At 43.7% G+C, this 7,389-nt stretch overlaps 1 pseudogene; it reads left to right on the top strand.

Moving 5' to 3' along the window:
• The first annotated feature begins 3,640 nt into the window (after positions 1 to 3,640).
• Positions 3,641 to 3,956, top strand: LOC144696367 (ATP synthase F(1) complex subunit epsilon, mitochondrial pseudogene; annotated as a pseudogene).
• Positions 3,957 to 7,389: the final 3,433 nt, after the last annotated feature.

Below are 7,389 nucleotides of genomic sequence, written 5' to 3'. Positions count from 1 at the left end.
TTCCAAATATGGTTTGCATGCCTGTGTCCAGGTGTGGCTGTTCTGTTTGCTTTTGTTGCCAGTAGGTGAAGCTCTAATAGGAGTTTCGGTATTATTTTTATGATTTACCTGCCATGGTTCACTGTCATGCCAATATGTGATGTATCATATTTGCTCTAAAAAACACTCAAAGTGAGTTGTTAAAATAAAAACATTCACTGTATTTTCTCAGTGACTGAAATCTCCATGTATAAAATAAGCTGTCATGGTGGTAGAAGGTGGTAAGGGAGGGGCTTGGTGAGGGAGCTAGTAGGGTCAGGGAGTTGCTGGAGCTTTGGTGGAGCAGATAAGCTGGCTTCAGTGCGAATGAATAATTTAAAAAATACTTGAAACATTGCCATTGAAAGACCAGAAAAATGACTTTTTTCCTTGTTGCGTTGAAAATCTGATCGCAATATGGAGTGATTTCTGAATAAACACAATTAGAGGATACACGGATTTGAGAGTCAGACCCAAAAGAATACTTTGGATGACCCGAGGCTGAACCATGAAACTATTATATATGCAGCACAAATATCTGCACACTCTTTCATGAATTGCAAGTATTTAGATGGACCATTAAATCCAAAAGTAGCTGCATTTTAAGCCAGGAATGTTTGTGAAAATTATGGTTCAAGTACTTGACAGCAAACATAAGGTAGGAGAAAAAAATAACTAAAGGCCAAGGGAGAAGAATGAGCAGAAAGAAAATAATAAGGGTAAAAATAAATGTGAGAAAATAATTGAAACAAGAAACTAAGAAGAGTAAGAATAAAGAAACAAATAAAATGAAAAAGAAAAATATTGAGGAAGATTCCTCCTGTCACACAAGAGAATGGGTGGAAGCTTCACACCTTTGCTTCATCTGCCCTCTGGAGCATCAATCTATTAACTTTGCTGGGTAAAGGGGAAAATAAGTTCCCACAGAGGGGCCTGTGGCTGGATTTTGTGATTTGGGATCACACGCAGTCGAAAAGGAGAAATCAATGGCGGCCCGGAGTGCAGATCTGGAAGTCCCACTACAATTTCTGGTGCTGACTATTTTCAGAGGCACACGAAATGGAATGGGTTGGGAACCCCACACACTGCTGTTGAAGTTGTTGGCATTTCAGAACTTCTGCAACTTTCATGGAGGTGGCCATGTTGCAGAGTGGAGACGAGAACCCAGGTATTTCTGTGGGCTCGGGGCAAACCCGACCTGTGCACTTTAGCGCCTTCCAAAGTGTAGACACTACCAATGTGTGACTTTTCCCGGGAGTTTTGTCTTCTCACACAGGATTGGATTTGTTCTGAAGAAGAGAATATGGACTCGAAACGTTAATGCTGTTTCCCTCTCCACAGATGCTGCCGGACGTGCTGAGTTCTTCCAGCATTTTCTGTTTTCAATTTGGGTTTGCAATGCATTTTGCAAGCCATGATGGAGTCCTTGAGGAGTGTGGGCGCGGAGTTGTGCTAGTTAGAAGGCTGCCTCGATACTCTAACATAGTATCCTAGCTTCCAACATCACTTAAAAATCCCTGGAACCTCACTCCTCACCCTACCCACCCACACCCCATCCCCCTTTAGATCACCTATGCCACACCATGCCCCCCATCATGTATTTTCCATAGCCACTCACACAGTATCCAATATGTGCAGTCCTCATGAGCCATGTAGTACCAATGCAAATTATTTTAAATTCATCATTAAACAAAACTTTAACAATCTAATAAACCCTGAATCAAACACACCTATCATTGATATAAAAACAGAAAATGCTGGAAAAGCTCAGCAGGGTCTGAAAGTACCTGTGGACAGAGAAACACCAATCACTGATGCTGGAAAAAGAACTTAATCGAGTGTAAAAAACAAGTAACCCTTTAATTGCTTATTAGGTTTGTAAACACACAAGAAATCACATCAAAGGCATATTCTGTTACTACGGCCTCTTCAACGTGTAAATCATTCTTGGATCAATGGACCATCTACTGTGATGAAGCCATTATAAGCTTTTTAAAACACAGCCAAACATTCATAATGGCTACAGCTCTCATAACAAAAGCTTACAGCTGAAACTGACAAAACATAATGCCATCACATTTCCATTTCCACAAAGAGTGCCTGTCAATTGATGGAGGGGAACAAGTGCAGTGTTTTTTTTACTTTCAAAAGCAGGATTTTTTGAACAGCCAGAGCTCTCAGTTGTTTTAAATTGCAGAACAAATCATAACAGTAGTGGGTGACGGGACTTACTTTTACATTTTTAATGCCTGATGGCACTTCTGACAATTGGAAAAGTATTGTAATTGGAAAGTAGAGTTGAGACCATAACCAGATCAGCAATGATCTTATCAAATGGCAGAGCAGGCTCAAATGGCCGAATGGCCTACTGCTGTTCCTATGTTCCTGTGTAATGCGTGACACCAATGACATACTGCTGGTCAATGCAAGGGTCGACTTACCTTTGCAGGGCAGATCCCTATGATGAATCATTGCATTAAAATAAAACATGTCTACATTTCAATGCAGCATTTAATAGTAACTTTTGAGGGTGTCAAAATATTTCACATTTACCTGTCAGAATGTTCTCAACTCCTCAGCAGGCATCTCCCAGTGGTCACAACCTCTCTAAGGAGATGTCTTTATTTAGGACTTTCAAAACCCTGCAGCGCCATATGAAAACGGTGTGCCAGAGGAAGTACAATTTTCCTTTGGTGCTCACAATGGGGACCCCAACCTCGGAAGAGGTGTATGTGCATTTTGCACAACAGGCCTTTCTGACCCACAAAAAGGTGACATGAAAATGGCACAGCGTTGGGATAGCAGATGAAAATTGCTTTTCCTCTGGGGAAAAAAGTAAAATGTTTCGCATCCCAATTTACGTCTCCATTTGGAAACAAAAATCTGGTCCATGAACCACAGATTGGAGGTTCAAAGAGCATAAAGGGTGAGTAAGAATGGTTTTCCCCTCTTTACAGTTCATTGTGAAATGCTATATCTATGGATCCTGAGCTATATCTATGTTTACTAAATTGAGTAATGAAAGTGTTGTGATTGGAAAAGGTAAGTGACCGTTAAATCATGTGTCGCCAGCTTGTTATTTCTGACAATTGGCAAGCTGTCAAGTGACATCTGAAATGCATCATAAGCAGACCAAAGGTCTGCTCAATGATGGCTGTGGTTGATGCGAGGCTATAATTATATCTACGCTCAGGCTCTGTCCATGAATTCCTTACCGGAGCCATCAGCCACCTTTTTAAAGAGTATCCTTTATTGCTAAGCAGCCTGCCATTCAAAGCTTCCAGGCTGGTAAATATCCCTTGTAGCTTGGGCCTAAATCTTCTGGTCGGCGTGTGGGGGTGGGCCCGCTCTCTGACGTGTAAAATGATGCACGGTGACGTTGGGCGTGCGTCCCAACGTCACCACGCATTATTCAGATCTTCAGTTTGGTGGGCGCGCACTGGAGTTGGCTACATGCCCACCGAACTGTCAAAGGCCTATTAAGGCCATTTAAATACCAATTAAAACAATTAACATAGTTGCCCGTCCAACCTTAAGGTTGGCGGCAGGTGAAGAGCCCAGGCGGCCTTTGTATTTATCATGAAACCTCATCCATGGGTGGGATGAGGTTTCATGAATTTTGGCCGAGGCGGTGAAAGAAGTGAAGTGAAGATGGTGGCGTTCTGGAGGCAAGCCGGCCTGAGTTACATTCAGTACTCTCGAATCTGTGCACAAGCGGTGAGGGCTGCCCAAAAGCCCCAGTACCAAGCAGAAGCAAAGAAAGCGCAGATGTAAATGTTAAAGTCAGCAAGCTGAAAGAGACCTGAGCAGCTTCCACAAACCTGAGCTTTTGAATATGAGAACACTTTGACCCATCATCCTGAAAGATGGAATTGCAAATCCACTTGAAGACTGTGTCTGCAAAACTGACCAAATGTTAATTAAAAATATAGATCTTATTTTTTAAAAAAAAGGCTTTATAATTCAACTTAAAATTTTAATTAAAAATCAGTGACATGTCCCAGTTCATATGACACTGTCACAGGAGGGCACATGTCTGAACATTTTTTTTTATATTTCAAATAAAAATAATCAAACTAATCTCCCTGAGGCAGCTCTGTGCCTCAGGGAGATTTCTGCGCTCTTTCGCACGCATGCACGAAAGAGCGCAGGCCCCGACTCTCCCTCCTCCCCCCGCCCGCACAGGGAGCGCTCAGCGCTTCTGGGTGAGCATCACATAAAATGGCTGCACACCTGTTCCCGCTCAGCGCCCCCCCGACGGGGAGAAAATTCTCCCCTTGGAGTTTCTAAGGATGAATGCGTTGTGGCTACTTCCCGGGTAATGTGCACACACCTGCATTATTCTTTGATTGTGATTGCACACAATCTTAACATGTATGGAGTGGTATCCTGTTCTATTAATGAATGCACTTGGCTGTCCGGCCAGTGCTTTTATGATTACATGGGTGTAATCAATTACCCCTTGTACCCATGGGAATCCAGCCATGGCTGCAAAGCCTCTGGCTCAAGCAACACTTGACTTGAGTTGTGTTACGATCCCAACTGCTGTTAATACTGGACAAGTCAGATCCCAGCATAAAACCCGGCTTGGTAGATCCTAACTTTTTTTTTGAAATTGTGGAGGAAAGCCACTGAACAAATTCACGGGAGTCTGCTGATGAACCTCTGGTATAAAGAATAAAATATTTATTAGAACAAGAAAAATGAACTATATTACACCAGGCAAGAAGGTTGGAAAGATCTTAATACAAATACAAGAAGACAATTCAAATTCCCACTATTCCTTTAACCTAACAATATCTTTACAGACACATAAACCAATGAAGAGTTACCACTAGCATGACACAAAGGCTTCTCACTTGGGACTGGCACAGTTGCAAACAGTTTTCTTCCAGTGAATTCCTAAGTATTCACTTAATGCTTTTCACTTAACTTGTATCTCTCCCCAAGACATCCAAACATCCAAAAACGGCACTCACTGGCCAGAGTTTTGACCTTGATGGGCGGGCGGGCCCCATCGGCTCGGCGGCGGGCGGGCAGCCATTTTGAGTGGGCAGGCCAATTAAGCCCATCCAGCAGCCTGCCCAACAGGAAGTGCTATGCTCTTCCTGTGTGGGGGGGGGGGGGGGGTGGAGGGATTCCCCAACTGTCAATGTGCGCACTGCTCCCTGAGACTAAGTGCTGTCTCAGGGAAAGCGCAGAATGTTTAAAAAACTTTAAAAATAGAGAAAGAAAAACATTATTAACATGTCCCCCTCATGTGACACTGTCACACGAGGTGGGACATGTTAATAAATATGATGAAACTTTAATAAACTTTTTAAAAACTGAGATGAAACCTCATCCCGCCAGTGGACGAGGTTTCATGTAATATCAGAAGCACGCTGGGGCTCCTGACCTGCCCACCAGCCTTAAGGTTGGACAAGCAGGTCTTTCAATGAGCTTAATGATCCTGTCAATGGCCTCAGTTGGCCATTGACAGGTCGGTGAGCGAACAGCTAATTTCGATGTCCGCCCGCCTTCCTAAAAAATTAAATAGACCGGGATGACGCAGGCCCCGCCCCCAAATCGCTGACGGGAAAATTCTGGCCACTGTTTCTTTAACTACAGAGCAGACAAATGAGTTCCCCAAACTTAGTCTTCCAGTAGCACCTCTACTAAACTGATCATTTTACTGAGTCCCATAACTGATTATTCAGTTAACTATTGCCTTCCGGTTTTTCTTCTTGGAGAGCTTCAAATCCCGTTTTTCTCTCTCTGGCACACACTCCACCCCATGCCTTTTCTGTGCCTGTGTCCCTGGATCACTGTTGCTAGGCAACAATAAATCGACCTCAGTTACAAGTCTATCCAGACGCCCAGGCACCAAGGTCCGTAAACAAAACCTAAATGAAACTAAAACCATTTTTACCTTTCTTAACACACAAATATACATATAAATTCAACTTAGAATTATACATTGTTCATAACAGTTGTCACATGTAAAAGATATATAATGATACCTAACCATGGCATCCATGAATACCTCAATGCAATGATGGACTGCAGGCTGGTGATCCCACTAAGCTCTCCACATGCTGCCTGGAATGAGCTGGAGGTGAAGAAGTTTAATGCCACTGTGACTTTTAAGGCCACAGATATCAGGTGGGCACCCACACAATTCGAGGCCATCTCATCAGAAAGCAGGTCCCAGAGGGATGTGACTAACTCCCTTGATAGACAAAGTCTTCAGAGGCACTGTCATTCCGACATCTGCGAGACATCCTGACTCTGTACACTCGGTTGACAGGGTAGTGCCTTCACCTATCTCAGCCTGCCTGTTGCTGCTGCCTCCCCTCACTCTGCAGCAGGTTTCCCACCTTCCTGCACCTTGTGCTACACCTGCCCCTGGCCAGCTGGCCTCCTCCCTCTCCTCTTCTCCTCACTGGAGGATGTGCCTCCAGCAGAATGGATGATTTCCATATCAGGCACCAATTTACAGCACAAATGGTGCAGTGCTCATGTTGATGACAGTACTTTCTTTTTGCCCCCTTCCCCGAAGAAATGCCTTGATGCACATGTCAATTTTATGAAAATGAAAATTTGTGACACTAACCAAGCCTCACAGCTTCAGCAGCAGAATCTTCTGCTGAAGTCAGGCTTGGTCCCACCTGCAGTCTCTATATCTGCTTTTTCAACAGTGCCTGAAATCAAACTCAGTACCTCCCACTGACTACATTACCCATGCACCCGCTGTATTATGGTGTGGGCAACGATTTATTGCAGTCTATTGGTTTCAAAACAAGCTTAATCATTTGTTAATAAGGTTTTTAAAAATGGCAGATGGACTGCTGATTTCGGCATTCACCCATCCACTGTCTTATGGCGGACTAGCATGATGTTGTAAGGTTTGCGATCCAACATCATCACACCGGATTTTATGCATCCGTGGGATACTTTGTAGACATAAAATTTAGCCCTTAAGCTTTCCTTGTAATGACACAGAGTGGTACATTTTAAAAGAAGATGTGTGTGGGGGGGATTGTGTCACAATGGATTGTCCGTGAGGGGTGAGTTCCTCACGCAGTGGGGCCGATTTTCACATGTTTTACCTGACAATAATAAGGTGCTAACTGCCCCCAAATAAGGTTGGTAGCTTTACCTCCCTGATAACACAGCGCCAGTCTTATCCTTCACTTTCTGTGTGCTCAATGCATCTGCGGCTTTGAGGGGGTAAACCTGTTTCAATTTGCAGTCAGGTTCCTAAGGCCACAGCTGACGTTTCAAGTCGCACTGCAAGGTGGCAGGTAGAGGGCAGAAATATGACCACAGGGAGCGGTTAAAACAAAAGGCTAACTCTGGGGTTTCTCTCATGCACCACCAAGGAACTGG

Source organism: Cetorhinus maximus, chromosome 22 (assembly GCF_964194155.1).
Source record: "Cetorhinus maximus chromosome 22, sCetMax3.hap1.1, whole genome shotgun sequence".
In the NCBI taxonomy this organism is placed as follows: domain Eukaryota; kingdom Metazoa; phylum Chordata; class Chondrichthyes; order Lamniformes; family Cetorhinidae; genus Cetorhinus; species Cetorhinus maximus.
This window is presented reverse-complemented; position numbering and strand designations above follow the sequence as displayed.